The sequence below is a fragment of the Oncorhynchus gorbuscha genome, linkage group LG14, assembly GCF_021184085.1.
Source record: "Oncorhynchus gorbuscha isolate QuinsamMale2020 ecotype Even-year linkage group LG14, OgorEven_v1.0, whole genome shotgun sequence".
Lineage (NCBI taxonomy): Eukaryota > Metazoa > Chordata > Actinopteri > Salmoniformes > Salmonidae > Oncorhynchus > Oncorhynchus gorbuscha.
Genome location: NC_060186.1, coordinates 14,640,830 through 14,663,164, shown reverse-complemented (window position 1 = coordinate 14,663,164; position 22,335 = coordinate 14,640,830). Strand labels below are relative to the sequence as shown.

Sequence of the window (22,335 nt, the reverse complement as noted above, 5' to 3'; positions counted from 1 at the left end):
GGGCATAAGAAAATATATCTGTGACAAATAAGAATGATTTCACATAGATTTGTATCACTGACTGCAATGTTTCCTGCCTGTTCGTACTCCTCGCAATTTTACCACTGTCTATGTAGCCTAACGTATAGCTCCAGTGATGATGGAAGCAATGCACTCAATGAATTTAATCCATCCTGCCATGACACTGGTGCTACAGAGAGAAAACATCAATCACCTTAAGATGCCAGGCTATTTATATCACCCACCACCACCAACTGTAACTCTCTCTCTCCCCACACGCAGTGACACCTGGGCCTGTGCAGGCAGCATCTCTGTGTCACTAACATGTCATGCACCAGTAGCTCTCTATTCCAGTCAATACATTACTCAGTTTGTGTGATACTTCTGTAAAAAACAGCCTGGTTATTACTAGAATAAACTAGAGTTCATTGCCTTCAGAAATGTATCCTGCTCAGAGAGAATTAACTCATGCATAAGCCTACAGGCTAAGCATAGTGTGTGGAATGTTTCTATGTCTAATATAATAGTGGGAACAAAGACAATACGTTTTGGTTGGATGGACATTTGAGAGTGATTATGAGGCCTAAGGGGATTCCCCAAGTCAGAGACAGAAAGAAAGATCATTGATCATTGATTCTGGATAAGCCTAAAGGGTCTATCAGAGTACCAAGCGTGTACCATACACATAGCAGTGTTCTAGAATATTGGACCATTGGATTTAATATTTTTCTAATTCTCAGCGCAGCTCAAGCAATTTCTCCAACTGTCAACAGATTCAAATGAATTTGGGAAGTGTACCAGAAACATGTTGGTTGGGAATTGTAGGGAGGTGCTCGTCCGTCTGTGTGTCCCCTGGGGATGGTGCTCTCAGAGCCGCTTAACTATGTCACAAGGGGACGCCGGACTATCACTTCTCAGGATGGATGAATAAAATGTACTTTTATGTCCATGTGCACAGTGTAAAATTTGTGTTTGGATTAATGTAGGCCTAATTACAGTTTAAGACAGACACTGTGTGAGGCAAACATAATCTGTTTGGTTATGTTGCTTTTAGTAGGTTATTCAAATTAGTATGATTAGTGGCATCAGGTGTTTTGTCATTATCTGGCATGCACAGTGGTGTAGTGGTGCCTGGAGAAGTGGGTATACAGCTGGCTAACTGTGTGCAAATTCTTTTGACTCTGCAATTATTTGCTAATGGCAATGGCAGCCCATGAGGAGATTGGCATGGCTACTACTTCGACTTCCACAGCCAAGCAAGCTCACCATCGCCCGGCCCAACCTCGTCACGGTGAGCATGTCATCACGAGTCCATGACATGCGAGTGTTCCCCACTACAGTGATCGATGGAAAGTGCAGTGTTTCTCATAGAAGTGGTACGGACAGTTTTATTTGCAGTTTGAAAAGGGATGCTGTTTTCTGTAAAATGTGTAGACATTTCCTAGAGGCCACTATGGAAGGCTAATTTGTTTGAGACAGATAAAAGGATTGGAAGTACCTTATCAAGGCATGCTTCAAGCACCAGGCTAGCCAACCCCACTCTTTTGTACTGGATCAATTTGAAGGCTACAGTGCAAATCATCACAATCAAACCAGGAGTAAATCAACTTTTAAATCAACTTAGCCGCGAGGCCATGGACTATTCATTTGTAGAAAGGAATTGTGATCATGCCAAAGTAAACAGGACATAGCACTATCTGGACACAAGGAGGGTGAAGAAGCCTTTAATTAATAAGGGCAGCAACTTTTGAAATGAAAAAAAAATGTATATCTAAATATGATCAAAAAATGATAAATCATCTGACTGAGCTGCAGACCCGGTTCCAGGAGGATAAATATGAAGTAATGAGAGCAGCAACATTTTCCCTAGCATCAATAGACTACTATAGTATTATATACAGTATATACTGTATACAGTGCAATGAGAATGTCTTCATACCCCTTGACTTATTCCACATGTAGAGTTACAGGCTGAATTCAAAATGGATTCAATATTCATTTTTCACTCATCTACACACAAACCCCCGTAATGATAATTTGAAAACATGTTTTCAGAAAAGTTTGCAAGTTTATTGAAAATGAAAATGAAATACAGAAATATCAAATGTACATAAGTATTCACACCCCTGAGTCAACATTTTATTGAAGCACCTTTGGAAGTGATTACAGCTGTGAGTCTCTAAGAGCTTTCCACACCTGGATTGTGCAACATTACCTTTATTATTTTCAAAATTCTTCAAGCTCTGTAAAAGTAACTACAATGTTGCTGATCCATCCTCAGTTTTCTCCTAATACAGCCATTACATTCTGTAACTGTTCTAAAGTCCCCATTGGCTAGGGTTGAATATTTCCCCGGTATTTTACAAATGTTCCATGCCGAGAATAAATCACAAGTCATTCAAAAGCATTATAATGCATATAAATGTCTGGATTTGAGAGCTTTGATCAGCATGAAAATTCAAACCTGTTGCTACCTTAGCCTGATGAGCCCCATATTAAATACATTTCCTGAGCCCTACGTTAACAACATTTAATAAACCCAAGCCCAAAAAAATCCCAAATGATTGTATCAGGAATCAAGGTAAGACCTCAACCGTGTCGAAGTAACAATGTTTATTACAGCAACAGGGGCAAAGGTACAGGACGGCAGGCAGGCTCAAGGTCAGGTCAGGCAGAGGTTGGTAATCCAGAGGTGGGGTAAAGGTACAGGACGGCAGGCAGGTTCAGGGTCAGGGGCAGGCAGAGTGGTCAGGCAGATGGGCAGGCTCGGGGTCAGGACAGGCAAGGATCAAAACCAGGAGGACGAGAAAAGAGAGACTGGGGAAAAGCAGGAGCTGATACAAAAAACACTGGTTGACTTGACAAAACAGGAAACCAAGGGCTGTGAGACATGGGTTTAACTCAGGACACATGAAAGGTGTGGTGTATACAAAGGGTAAGGGGCAACAGACGACGAACCGCAGAGGGACTAATAATTTCAGAGATGGGAGAGCTTGCGGGTTGCCACCCGGAGCGGCAGATCCCGGGTGGATAGCCATACCTTCTGCCAGAGACGATACCGGGTACGACGACAGTGGCGGACAAACATCTGGAAAGAAGGTACGCTGACCTCTTCCTCCTACTCGGAGATGAGCGGGGGCTAATACCCCAGAGAACATTCAAAAGGTGATAGGCCCATGGCAGTAGGGAAGGGTGTTGCAAGCATATTCCACCCACACAAGCTGCTGGCTCCAGGTGGTGGGGTTGGCAGAGACCAGGCAGCGCAGAGTTGTCTCAAGATCCTGGTTGGCTCGCTCTGACTGGCCATTGGACTGGGGGTGGAACCCAGAGGACAGCCTGGCCAACGACCCAATGAGGGTGCAAAACGCCTTCCAGAACCCGGGACGAGAACTGAGGGCCCCGGTTGGAGACCACGTCCACGGGCAGTCCATGGATCCGGAAGACGTGCTGCACCATGAGCTGGAATTTCTTCTTGGCCGAGGGTAGTTTGGGGAGAGGAACGAAGTGTGCGGCCTTGGAAAACCGTCCGACCACCGTCAAGATGGCAGTGTTGCCCTCAGATGGGGGGAGACCCGTGACGAAATCTAGGGATACATGGGACCAGGGACGGTGAGGGACAGGCAGAGGCTGCAGAAGGCTAGCCGGAGCTTGCCGAAGAGTCTTGTTCTGAGCATACACTGTGTAAGCGGAGACGAAAGCGGAGACGTCAGGAACCATGGTGGGCCACCAAAAGCGTTGTCGCACAAACGCCAGGGTCCAGCGGGAACCAGGGTGGCAGGCCAGTCTGGAGGAGTGGGCCAACTCCAGGACCGCGGAGTGGACCGCGTCAGGCACGAACATCCGATTATCAGGACCCCCCCCCGGGGTTTGGATGGGAACGCTGTGCCTCCCTGACTAGTTTCTCTAGACCCCATCTAAGTGCAGTTGCCAGGCACGAGGTGGGAAGGATGGTGTCGGGCTCCAGGGCAATAACCGTGGGACTATAATGGTGAGAGTGCATCCGGCTTGACATTCTTGGATCCCGGCTGATATGAAAGGGTGACGAACAGCAGGGCCCATCTAGCTTGCCTGGAGTTGAGGCGTTTGGCGGTGCGGAGATACTCCAGATTTTTGTGGTTGGTCCAGAACAGAACAGATGTTCTGCCTCTTCCAGCCAATGCCTCCATTCCTCCATCTCCATTGCGAGAAACTCACGATTTCCAACATCGTAGTTTCTCTCCGTGGCATTGACGCAAAGAAGGCGCAGGGATGTAGCTTCAGGTCTAGGGCAGAACACTGGGACAGGACCGCCTCCAATCCTACATCCGACACATCGGCCTCCACCACGAACTGACGGGGAGGGTCAGGATGAACCAGGATGGGAGCAGTGGTGAAGTGGTGTTTGAGGTCCTGGAACGCCCGGTCAGCAGCAGGGGACCACGTGAACGGAACCTTGGATGAAGTGAGTGCTGACAGGGGGGAAGCCAGGGTGCTGTAACCCGAGATGAAGTGACGATAGGAGTTGGTGAACACCAGGAAACATTGAAGCAGCATCCTGGATGAAGGCTGGGGCCAATCCACCACCACTCTCACCTTCCTAGGAACCATCTGGACACTCCCAGCCGAGATGATGTACCCCAGAAAGGGGATGGTGGAGCGATGGAACTCACACTTCTCTGCCTTAATAAACAGCTGGTTCTCCAGTAGGTGTTGAAGAACCTGTCGGACGTGGAGCACATGTTCTTGGGTAGAGCGGGAGAAGACGAGGATGTCATCAATGTAGACAAAGACTAATCTGTTCAACATGTCGCAGAGAACATAATTTACCAGAGCCTGGAACACAGCAGGGGCGTTGGTCAGGCCAAATGGCATCGTAGTGGTTTTGCACTCATCCTCCTTCCGCATCTGCACCAGATGGTAGGCGTTCCATAGATCCAGCTTGGCGGCTCAAAGGCCGAGGAGATGGGTGGTAGCGGGTAGCGGTTCTTCGCCGTTTTGTAATTGAGTCCCTGGTAGTCGATGTACAAGCGCAGGGTGCTGTCCTTCTTCTCCACAAAGAAGAACACCTGCGCTGGAAAAAGAGGACAAAGGACGTATTAAATCCTGCAGCTAGGGAGTCCATAGCCTTGGTCTCCGGTCCCGACAATGAGCACAGTCATCCCCGGAGTGGAGTGGTGCAAGGGAGAAGGTTAATCCTGCATTCATAAGGTCGGTGTGGCGGAAGCGAAGTGGCCTGGGCCTTGTTGAACACCTCTTGAAGGTCCTGGTACTTCACAGGAATGGCGGAGCACCTTCCAAGCACCCAGGAAGACGTCCGGGGCAGGTTGCATTGACTTAAGACACTGGGTCTGGCAGTACGGACTCCAGCCCATGATGGAACCAGTAGACCAGTTGATGAAGGGATTGTGTCACTGGAGCCAGGAGAATCTCAATACCACAGGAATCTGAGTAGACTTGATGAGCAGGAATTGAATAGTCTCGCTGTGATTCCCTGACACCAGTAGGTTGATGGGAGTGGTAATATGAGTGACCTGGCCTATACAGCGCCCATCCAGCGCTCTAAAATCCTTAGGAGTGGAGAGGGGCTGAGTGGGGCTGTTCAGCTCGGAAGCCAGGGAAGCATCAGAAAAACTCTCATTGGGCCCCAGAGTCAATGAGGACCCGGAGAGATTTAGACTGGCCTCCCCAGAGCAGAATGGCATTTAAAAGGGTGCGAGCAAAGGAAGCAGGAAAGTTCTTCATATGGCCCATCAGAGGACTCACTCCTACCAGTGAGCCTGATCTCTTTAAAGGACAAGATGACACAAAATGACCAAGCGCCCCGCAATACAGACAATTCTTTGTGTAGATCCTGTATTGCCATTCCGCTGGTGAAAGCCCAGCTCTACCTAGTTGCATAGGCTTGGGAAGCGGTGGCTCAGCCGTCTTCGGCAACCCTCAGGAAAGGTCGGGAAGCCTCAGGTGCTCACAGCAAAGGGATTGTTGGGGACTTCCCGGGTGACTCGGAGGCAAGGTGGAATCCCTGGACGTGCAAGTGAAGTCGAATTTCCTCTCCCTCCCTAGTTCCCGTAGTCAACCATTGATTCAGATGGTCAAAGCGATGAGGGAATCAAGATCTGTAGGTAAATCTCGAGCAGCAAGCTCACCCTTGACCTCCTCCGAGACGCCGTGCAGGAACATATCGAACAGTGCATCCTGGTTCCAAGCACTCTCCGCTGACAGAGTGCGGAAATCCACCTCGTAGTCAGCCACACTGCAGGAGTTCTGCCGAAACTGGATTAGCTTCTCTCCCAGAGAACACGGCATAAAAACCCTTCTTAACCTTTCCCACGAAACCCTCCAGACTAACGCATATGGCCGGCTGCTGTTCCTACACAGCAGTAGCGCAGGTGAGAGCCCTCCCGGACATCAGCGTGATGAGATAGGCTATCTTGGCGCAATCTGAGGGGAAGAAGGAGGGCTGAAGCTTGAAAATGAGGACACTGAGCTAGAAAGCCCAACATGTGCTCGACTCTCCATTGAAGCGTTCCAGAGGGGGTAAACGTCAAGGGGTCTGAATACCTTCCGAATGCACTGTAATATATATATATATAAAATATATATTTTACATTGTTTGCAAACTGATATGTGACACGTATTAATGCCAAAATAACATGCAAAACAGACGAGACCCCCAAAAAATTGTTGCAAAAAATGTGGGGATCAAAACAGGTGAGGCTCACCTGCCCTGAATGACGGGTCGCCACTAGCCAGGCAGGTGGCGTTGCGTGGGCGAGATCCTGAGCGCATTATCGTGCCATTCACTGCCATCACCTCATGTTTCAGCATGATAATGCACATCCCAATGTCACAAGAATTTGTACACAATTCCTGGAAGTTGAAAATGTCCCAGTTCTTCCATGACCTGCATACTCACCAGAAATGTCACCCATTGAGCATGTTTGGGATGCTCTGGATTTACAGCATGTTCCAATTCCCACCAATACCCAGCAACTTCACACAGCCATTGAAGAGGTGGGACAACATTCCATAGGCCAAAATCAACAACCTGATCAACTCTATGCAAATTAAATGGGTGGTGCTGCATGAGGCAAATTATGGTCACACCAAATACTGACTGGTTTTCTGATCCACGACCCTACCTTTTTTTTTAAGGTAAATGTATCTGTGACCAACAGCTGCATATGTGTATACCCAGTCCATAGATTAGGACCTAATGAACTCATTTTGATTGACTGATTTCATTTTATGAACTGTAACTCAGTAAAACCTTTGAAATTGTTGCATGTTACAAAATGTGTATCACAAGTTGGACGCTGCACCTAACGCCTTTATGGGCGATTGGCGCTCTAGGATTCAATTGCTCTTCAAACAGGTAAACAAACTGGTCAAATTGGCCAACATAGGTGATGTGAAATTATATTTGCTATAATACTTTTGATGCATAGTTTGCTAGCATGAAACGAGCGTTTAGACAACTCCCTCATTACATGACTGTTTAAAAGAATCCCTGTGATAAATCGGATGACCTACTTCGAGTTTGTTTTGAAGTGTTGAATGGGGCACAACACGCGGAGCGTTCTTCCAGTGGAAGCAGACGCTAAACCACAAGGTTTCAATAACAAAAGAATGAGAAACACCCACAAACAAATTGTCAAACGCCCCCCTCTCCTCCCTACCGGTATTGGAGCGCAAGCCGGGTGGTTTTACTTGATGCTCTTGCCGGTCTCTTGTCTCTAGCGCTATGCTCGCTATGCTACCCGTGGTCCAGAATAACAGCAGGTCGGGCCGCCTTCTTTCAACGCTCTACGTCACATTCAGCTTCCTAGTAAACGAATTCAAATAGAATACAGCCCCATCTTCCCGCAACACTGACAAGGTCAGCGACCAAGGACCACATACCACATTTGGGGATAGACCGCGCCTATATTCGCAAAAGGTAATATGCGTTTTTCCTGAAAGTTATCCGTTATGGAATAATGCTTTACGAAACTCTGAACAGCTGCCCGTGCGTTCACGATTATTATTTTTGTCCAACAATGATACGCTTTGCTTCGGCATTTAGATAGATGCTTGGTCATCGTGACAACAATAGCCTACACCACTTAGGCTACATGCTTTATAAAGCAAACAATAGGCTGGATTTTGAATTACATTATGATTCAGCTTGAAATGTACATATATTGTGCGTAATCACGGAGTTAACCAAATGTGGCACCGACAGACATGTTAGTCGTTTCTCTTATTAATCCCAATATTGTGCGAATGATGCTTATAGACTACATTAGCCTAGATAATTATGAATACTTTTTTATGTAGGCCCAGTGTAGACTATGATATGCATATTTGGCTGGTTCCATCCGGTTTCTGTCAGCAGCACACGCACACAGAGTATCTGACTACACGGATTAGGATCTACACGCGGGTATTGCATCATAGTTTGAGGCATCACTGATCAGTAGGTTTACTGTACATCTCTCTTCTCATCCCGTGCGTCTCGATGCCTAATATAATGTAACCATTTTCCCACTGAGATGACACAGTTACCAAATCATACGAGTCTATTATTATCTAAGGATCTGATCTGAAGGTTTTTCGTAAACAGGTTTGGGCCAAGCAGAGGATGTTTCACTCTCCGGGTCAGCTGGTGCGCTTTAAATATAACATCGGTCAATCACATTTGGTCTGTCTTTTTTCCACCTTGACTTGATATAGCACGAGATAAAACAGTTTTTTACAAAATGAGCAGCGAAGTCTGCCTGGTTCTTGGGTAATGCAAGATGCTATGGGAAATTGGGCAATATATGGCTTGCATTGTTGAAAGAAATGTAGACAAATAACAATGGGCCATAGATCTGGCTATGTGCACATAATGCACGTCAGGGGCTTTCACGTTCCTCCCCAGGTCATTACTTTGCTCTCTGGTAGGCCTATTGGAGAAGTTCTGGTACTGGCGTAGGCTGGTTCTGCCTCTGGTACTGGACTACTTTCTTTGGGTTACTAAAGGAAAGGTAATATGTAGACATTGCAGACATGAATGAAACCTTTGTAAGATTGTTGTATTGTAACCTAGATAGGGGCCTCTCCACTTTATTGAGCCACCACTTCATAGCTGACCTGACAGATGTCTAGGAAACATTCAAATCCCAATAGAAATGGTGCATTCTAGTGCGCTAGTCTATGTAGCTAAATAATACATGGATGGTTAGCTTCAAGCTAAGCTGACTCATCTCCACAACCAGTTGTCATCTGCCTCTTAGCCTCACCATCCATCTGGCTTCCCAACCCCTCTGAAGATAAATCAGTTTTATAGACGGCCATCTCACAGGGGAAATGGTTTCTCATCGTGACTAAAACAAGCAGTGACCAGCCAACCACCATCAGCAGCCCGTAGGCCATCTTTCACTGTTGTGATTTGGGTAACATGACCTCTGACTCGATCCTAAATACTGGAAGGTTGTCATAGCCCTCAAGCCACATTCATTGTCCTCTGCTCTAATGTGTTTCACTGTTTTCATGTAAACTAAAGCAGTGTTCCCCCTGAGCATGTGGGTAGAAAATCAAGCCTTAAACATTGCTGAGGTTTTAACACTTAGGTGTTACAATAATTCCCAAACAAGTTTGTGGTGTTGATATAGTATTTACAAAGCTGCAATAGTGATGGGGGGGGGATCGATACAGTTACATTTAGCAATATTATTTTGGACAAATATATAGATATAATAATGATTTTCTAATCAGCATTAGCTAGTGCTAGTCGGCTGTACCTGTGCCAAAACTCTGGTATTGTTAATCCTTAAGCTTGTTCTCCATCTTCTTTTTAAATATTGAGCCAATATGTTTCCAGCACTTTTATTTCCATGACTAATCAAAACTCATTTTCTCATGCTCTCTCTTGTCTCTCTGCTGTAGATATAGTGAGAAACATGTTCCCATATGTTTGCAGATTTGGAACATCAAATTGCAATAAAATCTCAGTATCGAATCGCAATACATATAGAATTGTGAGAATCGCAATACATATCGTATAATCAGCTTAAATATCGTGATAATATCATGATGTGAGCTCCCTGGCAATTTCCGGCCCTAGTATACAATCTATTATGCTGTTCCCGTTGTCCAGTTTTGGTGCTTTTGATGTTTAATAAGTGCTTGCACGATTCAATAGGAAACCATTTCCAGTGTCCTACACCACAGTATATTAGGCATAGAAATGCATTAGATGTATACTGTGTAATATGTCAACTGGAGTCAGGTAGGTATTAGGTTGCATACCTTCAGTAAGTCCCTAGCCTGGCACAAGAACCCTTGATCAACAACGTGGCTTAGGTGCTGTGTCCAGTGCTCCAGTCCCATGGTGCCGTCGTAGAAAACAGGGAGGGAAGTGGAGCTCAGACTCTAATCCCCTGTGAGTAGTTGAGCAGTCCTCTACAGCCGTAGCTTATCAAAAGAGGTTGTAAGAGACAGTTCATGTTCGGTCAGAGCCCAGTTTGTTTATGCTTTTTCTCCAGTTATGAATGTCCTGTTTGGCGTTTACGTAGCCTAACTCTTACTCAGTGGTCCCCATTTGACCCCCTCTCAAACAAATACTTGGATCAAATGTCCATCAAATCAATGTAAGCTAATGAAAAACATTGTTTGTTGTACAAGAATTTAGAAGAATCATCTACACACCGTTATCAAACTACTAAAACTTTACACTTAAAATGTGTGGTGTAATATGTCATGTTTGCCCATACCATTACTTAGGTTTTGACGCTGCAGAACATATTGGCATGGATTAACAGGTTGGTTCTTGGCACTGGCAGCACTGGATGTTGCTCGCGGGCCATGACACTCTGCCTAGACAGAAATCACCACTTGATTCAGCTCGCCCTGTGCGCCAGGAGGGCCGAGTTGGCACTTAAAGACCAATGGAACAGTTCCAAAAGTTACACCACCTACCTGGCACACTGGGTGAGCTAAATTCATCGCTGACTACAATCTGCTGACTTACGCGCAGGCACCACTCAAGGCCTTCCATGGTAATTAAAGGTACTTACTTAGCATCTGAAGACATGTCTATTAAGTAGTCTAAGTGGGTGTGGTTAGCTGGTAGATGGTAGATTTAGTCACCACCCATGCATTTGAACAGAATCAGCTCGGTAATGGGTTAAGAGAACCTGTAGTAAAAGGCACCCGGTAACACTTTACACCAAGTTGTTCTCATACCTGTGTAGTAACTTGGTATTTACTCTTGTAATGCCATTATATTAACAGGTCTCAAAATGTCTCCTTATAGCCCTAAATGTGGTAGATAGACTTATTGTCTGCTTTTCCATTACCAGTTGTTCATGTAAGACTACTTTCTGGGTGTGTTGCCATAGAAGTTAGAAAGCAGAAACTACAATAATAGGATGTAAAACACCTATTGATTCTTTTCATGGAAAGACCCCTGACTGCTGGGCAGGGTGTTTATTCTGGCTGTCAATGGCCCCATTGTCTCTCAGTAGTCTTTCTTCTATTGAGAAACCATGGAGGTTGTAGTTCCTGTTGCGTCTTTACTACCTCTACAGGTCTTCAAAGAGGCAACTGTATACTGGATCAGTGTGTCTGGTAGATTACTTTCCATCTTGATGAATGTTTGTGTTAAAGTTGAATCGTTTTGTGTGAAGTGAGAGTTGGCAGTTGTGGTTAATGATGAGCTAGTTGTACGGATACACGTTTGCTACAGTACATACATTACTTTCAGGTGACCTTGAGGTCAGATGCCTGCTTTCAAAAAGGCTACAAGCCCCTTCAACACCACCCTGGCTTACACTTTTGACATGCCAAGTCCTCAAATTAACGTATTGAGAGAATGAGAGTTCATTTGTTTCAACAGTTTGCTTTCGTGCGTAGCCTTTATCATGAAAACTGCAATATGCAACTTTTTGGGCCACCTGACCAAATTCACATAGAAATGTGCATTATAGGTCTGCCATTCCTTTTGGGCTCCCGAGTGGCGCAGTGGTCTAAGACTCTGTACTTCAGTGCAGGAGGCGTCACTGCAGTATCTGGTTCGAATCCAGGCTGTATCACATCTGTCCGTGATTGGGAGTTCCATATGGCGGTGCACAATTGGCCCAGCATCGTCCGGTTTTGACTGGGGAAGTCCGTCATTGTAAATAACAATTTGTTCTTAACTGACTTGCCTAGTTAAACAAAGGTTCAATTGTTGGCCTTATAGTATAACTTGCAGACTTTTCCTTTTTCAAGAAGAGGCTTCAAAACGTTAATATTACCACCATATTACCACCAAACACAGACTGTTTCTGGAATTCCTGATTTGTTCTTCTCAAGTAGAAACCCCATTCTGGTTCGACGCGCAAAACGTGCTTTGGTTGAGGTCAAAGTGTCAGTGGAAAATGGTGACATAGGATTTAAAATTCCACCCAGCAGAGTATAATTTCTTAGACCCTCAGATCTATTCACTGTACCACTACCACATAGTGAGCTCTTTTAATGGTGAGCATAGAAATAGCACACCTAGAACAGATCTACCACTTCTTAGACTTGCTTCAATGTGAATTGTATATATATATATATATATATATATATATATATATACATTTTTTTAACCTTTATTCAACTAGGTAAGTCAGTTAAGAACAAATCCTTATTAACAATGATGGCCTACCGGGGGAACGGTGGGTTAACTACCTTGTTCAGGAGCAGAATGACAGATTTTTACCTTGTCAGCTTGGGGATTCAATCCAGCAACCTTTTGTTTACTGGCCCAACGCTCAAACCACCTGCCGCCCCAATAAGCCAACAGGTATGGAAAGCATGTTGTATAGGAACACGTTTTGACTGGGGCGAGGGCGGGGGATGGGCACCTGCAGTATGGCCTGACATATGGCAATGGTCAAGGAAAATTGCTTCTGAAAGACAACACAGAATTGTGTAGAGCACTGCAATGGGGAACATTTCAGATGGATAAAGTTAATATTCAGTTAAGAGTAATTAACACATTACTTAGCATATTTATGACTTTTATCTGTATTGTATACACATGATTTCCAGTGTTCTATTTGTGACACTCATTTGTGTCACAGGTTGATGGTCGCTAGACTCCTCGCTGTATATTATGTATTAAAACTCATCTGTTGATAGTGAAGGACGTCAGACTGGAGGCACACTGATATTGTATTGATGACCTTGTGAGCTTTGTGTGAATTCATCACCCAGTGTCTGGTGGAAAGCAGATACTTACTGTCTTTTGTTGTGACTTTGTACAAGACTCTCTGGCTGTTGTTTCGAGAACATTGGTGCTGTGAGGTAAAATAAAAAGGGGGTGGGGGGGGGGGGGATATGTTTAATTGTCACATACACAGTGAAATGTGTTGCTTTCACAGGGTCAGCAGTAGTAGTACGGCGCCCCTGGAGCAAATTAGGGTTAAGTGCCTTGCTCAAGGTCACATGGACAGGTTTTTTACACCTTTGTCAGCTCAGGTATTCGAACCAGCGACATTAAGAGAAGGTGGAGTAGACATTTCTCTTGGCTTCTGCTCTGGAGATATTCTCCCTGAATTCTTATAATCAATCAACATGATTTTGATAGATGGGATCAATAACGGCTCTCCATTCTGTTCACCTGGAAAGTCCCTTTTACAAGCACTCATCTTCTCCCTCTCAATTGATTTGCTCTCCACCTCTTCCTCATGTCTTCCTCTCCCACAGGCTATTCAGACCTACTCAACCAGGTAGTGTATGATGCTAATGAAAACACTTGGCTCATATCTTCTTGTCAGTTTCATCCAAGGTGACACAAGATGCCCTGAGGACTAGACTGTCACAGGGGTGGCCTGTGCCTGCCCGAAGGCCTGTGGATACACGAACCAGACGACAGCATGGTGACGCTAGTGACCTCGCAATGCCTGAATGACATTCATACCTCTGAGCAAGGGCCCAACAAGAAACTTCTATTACTGCCTGTTTTACATTTAGGCAGAAGTCAAATGCAGTTACTAGATATGATATATTGTTCTACTTCACCTCTATGACCGTGGCAATTGGCGTAGCTGCTATTTATAAAACCTAAATTATAACATGTCAATGAAAAAAAAAAGTGTGATTATCCCGTAATTTGCAAAGCTCAAAACTGCAACCAGCCTCAGAGTGGTTCTATATTTACTCAAATCGTTCTGCCTACGTGGTGCCAAGATAACTCTGAGTGGGTTACCTATGCTTTTTCATTTTCGCTCTGCACACTCTATCCTACATAATCTTGTTGGGTGTACCAAGAGACACAAAGCCACCCATCCTGATCATCATATGGCTCATGGGCAGTCAGTCGTGTTGCTGCAGGTGGTGCATTGTGTCCGTTAACTCAGTTATACGCCTTCTCTGTTTCAGGCTCCATGGTTACTCAATGTAGCTCACCTGAAACAGAACACAGACAGGCTCAGAAGTTGTACCCCTTAGTCGGCACAGGTCTAGGATCAGTTTACCTTGGCCATGGATGTCTGAGGGAAGACTTTAGGCAGCCTGTCAAGCTATCCCTCAGGTTCGACCTTGGAGGAAAATGCAGACCTACCAGCTTGACAAACTGCCAAACCAACGACACACACACACTATTGTATTACATGCTCTGATCAGCTTGTCATTGAGATAATTCAATTAGAGGAATGCTGTTATAGTTGTTGGCTACCTGCCTCTGCATTCTAATTCTAAGGCTCCATTGTCCATTTAACCTTCCCTGAAGTTTAAGATAACAGGAGTGTTTTGAGCACAGGTAGACCTAAGGTGGGCACACTGTTTGCTCAGTTCAACAACGGGCAAGGACAGGCATCTGAAGTGCCTTGTGATTGGCTTAGACGGGACACATCCCTCTGGCTGGGCGGGACTGTGGTTGGTTGTCTCTGGCTGTGAAAGCATCTGCCCATCCCTCTGTGTCAGCTGATATTCTGAGACACCAAACAGAGGAAAGACACATTACAGAGGACACATGATGACATCATGGGGAGAGGGGAGAAACTACTGTGGCGCACAAAGAATGAATAAACTTCTCTTGAAAAACACAAGTAGGCTCATGTAAGTCAAATAGCCTAATCAAACTTGTTTTGTATACTCACGGAAAGTTTTTTTGTGCGACTGTTATCATCGCTTACACGGTGTGTTTTGGTATTTTCACTATACTATTCAGACTTATAAACCTAAGCAGCTTATGAGTCCTGAGACCCCGTGATGCATTGTCGTCACGTTCAATCAACCAACCCCACTATCAACCCCGGCCAATAATCAGATTAGACTTTATCACCATATGGATGTTTGAAAAATAGATAATCTTTGAGTTTAATTAAAAGAGCAACAAATGGGAATATGCACAGAGAATTATATATCTGAGTGATTAGCAAACATTTTAGCTTAAGTTAGAAATGTAAAAAATATTGTAAGTCAAAACACCTGAAAAGAGTGACGTGAAGATGCCCGGAACGCCTGTAGGAACGACCTTGGATGACCCTTTCTCTACCACTTCACCCTCCGTTAAGCCCACATTATACAGGTCACAAATACTCATGGTGCCTGTTAAATAACAACTGTGTTTACATAGTCGTGATGAAACAACGTCTTTATTTAGAAAAGCTGGGCTGGAGATATTCCTTACCTAAACAATGTTGTGTTTGAGAGTGTGTGTGTGTGTGTGTGTGTGTGTGTGTGTGTGTGTGTGTGTGTGTGTGTGTGTGTGTGTGTGTGTGTGTGTGTGTGTGTGTGTGTGTGTGTGTGTGTGTGTGTGTGTGTGTGTGTGTGTGTGTGTGTGTGTTATAAACCAGCTGATAAAATCCAAAAATTCTACTACTATCAGTTTTAGCATAAGATTTAAATAGGCTTTCTAAACGTCTTTATAGTGACGTTGAGTCACTGTCTTCATTCACGTTTTCCTTTTTTCTTCTGAAAGGTCAGCCAATCACAGCACATGGCGACTATAGTATAGCTAATTGCCTGCCGTTGACAGCTGAGATGGGGCTGAATATGAATGAGGCTCCACAGCAGTGCAATCTGATCTGGCCACGACTTGATGAGAGACAGAGACTGATATAATTTATTGATGCCACTGCACCATGTTGTTGTCATGGAGCCCGTTTTACAGACACTCTTGAGATTGAAATGGTAGGTTCTAGTTTTAGTGCTTTTGTCCCCTTCTGGTATGGTTGGAACTTCAACCACTTTCCTCAACTCTTTACCTTGGATAGAGTTAGTGTGTTATGGGTCGCCTTGAGAGCTATGGGTCTACCTTCATGCTTCTAACCCACCTAATCAAAGCCATGCCATGCCCCTGTTAAAGCTGTATCGTCTAGAGTATGGCTGAGCATGTTTTACTAAACTACGATAATCCCATTTAAATAAGCTTTTACTTGTGATGTTGAAATACCTTCATAAGCCAGTGGTTGGTTGTGTTATGTCAACGTATGTGAGAAAAAAATGGAATGTTAATTAAGCTCGTTGGATCACGGAGGCACATATTAATATCACTCATCGGTTGTTGTAGATTGTGTGTCTGGAACTAAGCAGCTGCCTCTTACCCATGATATCTCTTGAACAATTTAGAAAGTGCGTATGTGTGGTGTATGTGTGTATATACGATCAGAGACATGTTTGCTTTGTCAATAAAGACACGTGATCTTGGTCACTGCTGCCCGTACACCACTCCCCTGTCACTCCACTTTCCACCCATTCTGGTTTCCATTACTCCATTACCTTCCTGAAATGTGAGGGCAGAATGGGGGGTGGGGGTGGAGGGGGCTACCCTCAAGGTGAAAAGTGGGTGGGGCAAGAGCTGATCTGGTTTCAGGTAGAAACTCAACCTTGTGACAAGGGTGATTAACTCTGTCAGTGTGCTCACGTGCATTCTGGAGCTGAGATCTGGTCTTATGACCCAGCAGTCAAGAGTTTAAATGACAAAAGGGACATGGCCTCAACCTGTGGGAAACTGATTTTCAGTAGGGTGCACACTTAAAACATGCCATTGTCAATGTGGTATTGGTGTTAGCTACAGTTGTCTCCAAACAACCTTTAACCTCTGAATATTGTGCCTAATGGTCCACATTTGTGGGAGAGAATAGTCAAAAAGTAGTACACATATGAGAGCTTTTTTTATTATACATTTTTTATAACTTACATTTTTTATTCGTTTTTCAAGCCTATGTTTACAATACAGACATTAATCTTAGAGGGAGTGGAGATGTCATTATCATCATTATTGTCCAGCTCCCCTACCCAGAGAGCTTTTCAACGGTTTCTCCCACTGTTCCTCTTCATATTTCCCCTGTACTGACTCTCTCTATCCTCTTCCTCTTCATATTTCCCCTGTACTGACTCTCTCTATCCTCTTCATATTTCCCCTGTACCAACCCTCTCTTTCCTCTTTTCCCCTTCATCATTCCCCTGTACTGACTCTCTCTATCCTCTTCCTCTTCATATGTCCCCTGTACTGACTCTCTCTATCCTCTTCCTCTTCATATTTCCCCTGTACTGACTCTCTCTATCCTCTTCCTCTTCATATTTCCCCTGTATTGACTCTCTCTATCCTCTTCCTCTTCATATTTCCCCTGTACTGACTCTCTTTATTATCTTCCTCTTCATATTTCCCCTGTATTGACTCTCTCTATCCTCTTCCTCTTCATATTTCCCCTGTACTGACTCTCTCTATCCTCTTCCTCTTCATATTTCCTCTGTACTGACTCTCTCTATCCTCTTCCTCTTCATATTTACCCTGTACTGACTCTCTCTATCCTCTTCCTCTTCATATTTCCCCCTGTACCAACCCTCTCTTTCCTCTGCCTCTTCATATTTCCTCTGTACTGACTCTCTCTATCCTCTTCCTCTTCATATTTCCCCTGTACTGACTCTCTCTATCCTCTTCCTCTTCATATTTCCCCTGTACCAACCCTCTCTTTCCTCTGCCTCTTCATATTTCCCCTGTACTGACTCTCTCTATCCTCTTCCTCTTCATATTTCCCCTGTACTGACTCTCTCTATCCTCTTCCTCTTCATATTTCCCCTGTACTGACTCTCTCTATCCTCTTCCTCTTAATATTTCCCCTGTACTGACTCTCTCTATCCTCTTCCTCTTCATATTTACCCTGTACTGACTCTCTCTATCCTCTTCCTCTTCATATTTCCCCTGTACCAACCCTATCTTTCCTATTTCCCCTTCATCATTCCCATGTACTGACTCTCTCTATCCTCTTCCTCTTCATATTTCCCCTGTACCAACCCTCTCTTTCCTCTTTTCCCCTTCATAATTCCCCTGTACTGACTCTCTCTATCCTCTTCCCCTTCATATTTCCCCTGTACCAACCCTCTCTTTCCTCTTCTCCCCTTCATCATTCCCCTGTACTGACTCTCTCTATCCTCTTCCTCTTCATATTTCCCCTGTACTGACTCTCTCTATCCTCTTCCTCTTCATATTTCCCCTGTACCGACCCTCTCTTTCCTCTGCCTCTTCCTCATTCCCCTGTACTGACTCTATCTATCCTCTTCCTCTTCATATTTCCCCTGTACCGACCCTCTCTATCCTCTTCCTCTTCATATTTCCCCTGTACTGACTCTCTCTATCCTCTTCCTCTTCATATCTACCCTGTACTGACTCTCTCTATCCTCTTCCTCTTCATATTTCCCCTGTACCGACCCTCTCTTTCCTCTGCCTCTTCCTCATTCCCCTGTACTGACTCTATCTATCCTCTTCCACTTCATATTTCCCCTGTACCGACCCTCTCTATCCTCTTCCTCTTCATATTTCCCCTGTACTGACTCTCCATATCCTCTTCCTCTTCATATTTACCCTGTACTGACTCTCTCTATCCTCTTCCTCTTCATATTTCCCCTGTACCGACCCTCTCTTTCCTCTGCCTCTTCATATTTCCCCTGTACCAACCCTCTCTTTCCTATTATCCCCTTCATCATTCCCCTGGACTGACTCTCTCTATCCTCTTCCTCTTCATATTTCCCCTGTACCAACCCTCTCTATCCTCTTCATATTTCCCCTGTACTGACTCTCTCTATCCTCTTCCTCTTCATATTTCCCCTGTACCAACCCTCTCTTTCCTCTGCCTCTTCATATTTCCCCTGTACTGACTCTCTATCCTCTTCCTCTTCATATTTCCCCTCTACCGACCCTCTCTTTCCTCTGCCTCTTCCTCATTCCCCTGTACTGACTCTATCTATCCTCTTCCTCTTCATATTTCCCCTGTACCGACCCTCTCTATCCTCTTCATATTTACCCTGTACTGACTCTCTCTATCCTCTTCCTCTTCATATTTCCCCTGTACCGACCCTCTCTTTCCTCTGCCTCTTCCTCATTCCCCTGTACTGACTCTATCTATCCTCTTCCTCTTCATATTTCCCCTGTACCGACCCTCTCTTTCCTCTTCCTCTTCATATTTCCCCTGTACTGACTCTCTCTATCCTCTTCCTCTTCATATTTACCCTGTACTGACTCTCTCTATCCTCTTCCTCTTCATATTTCCCCTGTACCGACCCTCTCTTTCCTCTGCCTCTTCATATTTCCCCTGTACCAACCCTCTCTTTCCTATTTTCCCCTTCATCATTCCCCTGTACTGACTCTCTCTATCATCTTCCTCTTCATATTTCCCCTGTACCGACCCTCTCTTTCCTCTGCCTCTTCATATTTCCCCTGTACTGACTCTCTCTATCCTCTTCCTCTTCATATTTCCCCTGTACCAACCCTCTCTATCCTCTTCCTCTTCATATTTCCCCTGTACTGACTCTCTCTATCCTCTTCATATTTACCCTGTACTGACTCTCTCTATCCTCTTCCTCTTCATATTTCCCCTGTACCGACCCTCTCTTTCCTCTGCCTCTTCATATGTCTCCTGTACTGACTCTCTATCCTCTTCCTCTTCATCATTCCCCTGTACTGACTCTCTATATCCTCTTCCTCTTCATAATTCCCCTGTACTGACTCTCTCTATCCTCTTCCCCTTCATATTTCCCCTGTACCAACCCTCTCTTTCCTCTTCTCCCCTTCATCATTCCCCTGTACTGACTCTCTCTATCCTCTTCCTCTTCATATTTCCCCTGTACTGACTCTCTCTATCCTCTTCCTCTTCATATTTCCCCTGTACTGACTCTCTCTATCATCTTCCTCTTCATATTTCCCCTGTACCGACCCTCTCGTTCCTCTGCCTCTTCCTCATTCCCCTGTACTGACTCTATCTATCCTCTTCCTCTTCATATTTCCCCTGTACCAACCCTCTCTATCCTCTTCCTCTTCATATTTCCCCTGTACTGACTCTCTCTATCCACTTCCTCTTCATATTTACCCTGTACTGACTCTCTCTATCCTCTTCCTCTTCATATTTCCCCTGTACCGACCCTCTCTTTCCTCTGCCTCTTCATATTTCTCCTGTACTGACTCTCTCTGTCCTCTTCCTCTTCATCATTCCCCTGTACTGACTCTCTCTATCCTCTTCCTCTTCACATTTCCCCTGTACCGACCCTCTCTTTCCTCTGCCTCTTCATATTTCCCCTGTACCAACCCTCTCTTTCCTATTTTCCCCTTCATCATTCCTCTGTACTGACCCTCTCTATCCTCTTCCTCTTCATATTTCCCCTGTACCAACCCTCTCTTTCCTCTTTTCCCCTTCACCATTCCCCTGTACTGACTCTCTCTATCCTCTTCATATTTCCCCTGTACCGACCCTCTCTTTCCTCTGCCTCTTCATATTTCCCCTGTACTGACCCTCTCTTTCCTCTGCCTCTTCCTCATTCCCCTGTACTGACTCTCTCTATCCTCTTCATATTTCCCCTGTACCAACCCTCTCTTTCCTCTGCCTCTTCATATTTCCCCTGTACTGACTCTCTCTATCCTCTTCCTCTTCATATTTCCCCTGTACCGACCCTCTCTTTCCTCTTCCTCTTCATATTTACCCTGTACTGACTCTCTCTATCCTCTTCCTCTTCATATTTCCCCTGTACTGACTCTCTCTATCCTCTTCCTCTTCATATTTCCCCTGTACTGACTCTCTCTATCCTCTTCTTCTTCATATTTCCCCTGTACCAACCCTCTAGTTCCTCTTTTCCCCTTCATCATTCCCATGTACTGACTCTCTCTATCCTCTTCCTCTTCATATTTACCCTGTACTGACTCTCTCTATCCTCTTCCTCTTCATATTTCCCCTGTACCGACCCTCTCTTTCCTCTGCATCTTCATATTTCCCCTGTACCAACCCTCTCTTTCCTATTTTCCCCTTCATCATTCCCTGTACTGACTCTCTCTATCCTCTTCCTCTTCACATTTCCCCTGTACCAACCCTCTCTTTCCTCTTTTCCCCTTCATAATTCCCCTGTACTGACTCTCTCTATCCTCTTCCACTTCATATTTCCCCTGTACCAACCCTCTCTTTCCTCTTTTCCCTTCATCATTCCCCTGTACTGACTCTCTCTATCCTCTTCATATTTCCCCTGTACTGACTCTCTCTATCCTCTTCCTCTTCATATTTCCCCTGTACCGACCCTCTCTTTCCTCTGCCTCTTCATATTTCCCCTGTACCGACCCTCTCTTTCCTCTGCCTCTTCCTCATTCCCCTGTACTGACTCTATCTATCCTCTTCCTCTTCATATTTCCCCTGTACTGACTCTCTCTATCCTCTTCCTCTTTATATTTCCCCTGTACCGACCCTCTCTTTCCTCTGCCTCTTCATATTTCCCCTGTACTGACTCTCTATCCTCTTCCTCTTCATATTTACCCTGTACTGACTCTCTCTATCCTCTTCCTCTTAATATTTCCCCTGTACTGACTCTCTCTATCCTCTTCATATTTCCCCTGTACTGACTCTCTCTATCCTCTTCCTCTTCATATTTCCCCAGTACCAACCCTCTAGTTCCTCTTTTCCCCTTCATCATTCCCCTGTACCGACTCTCTCTATCCTCTTCCTCTTCATATTTCCCCTGTACCGACTCTCTCTATCCTCTTCATATTTCGCCTGTACAGACCCTCTCTTTCCTCTGCCTCTTCATATTTCCCCTGTACTGACTCTCTATCCTCTTCCTCTTCATATTTCCCCTGTACCAACCCTCTCTATCCTCTTCCTCTTCATATTTCCCCTGTACTGACTCTCTCTATCCACTTCCTCTTCATATTTACCCTGTACTGACTCTCTCTATCCTCTTCCTCTTCATATTTCCCCTGTACCGACCCTCTCTTTCCTCTGCCTCTTCCTATTTCCCTGTACTGACTCTCTCTATCCTCTTCCTCTTCATATTTCCCTGTACTGACCCTCTCTTTCCTCTTCCTCTTCATATTTACCCTGTACTGACTCTCTCTATCCTCTTCCTCTTCATATTTCCCCTGTACTGACTCTCTCTATCCTC

The 22,335-nt window shown here is 44.9% G+C and overlaps 1 protein-coding gene across 1 annotated transcript in view; it reads left to right on the top strand.

Annotated features, from left to right (window-relative positions):
* Nucleotides 1-7,694: 7,694 nt before the first annotated feature.
* LOC123994506 (monocarboxylate transporter 2-like) overlaps nucleotides 7,695-22,335 on the top strand; it is a 32,918-nt gene continuing 18,277 nt past the window's right edge. Inside the window, exon 1 of the mRNA XM_046297180.1 lies at nucleotides 7,695-7,918. The gene's annotated coding sequence lies outside the window, so the exon portion shown is untranslated. The remainder of the gene's footprint in view (nucleotides 7,919-22,335) is intronic.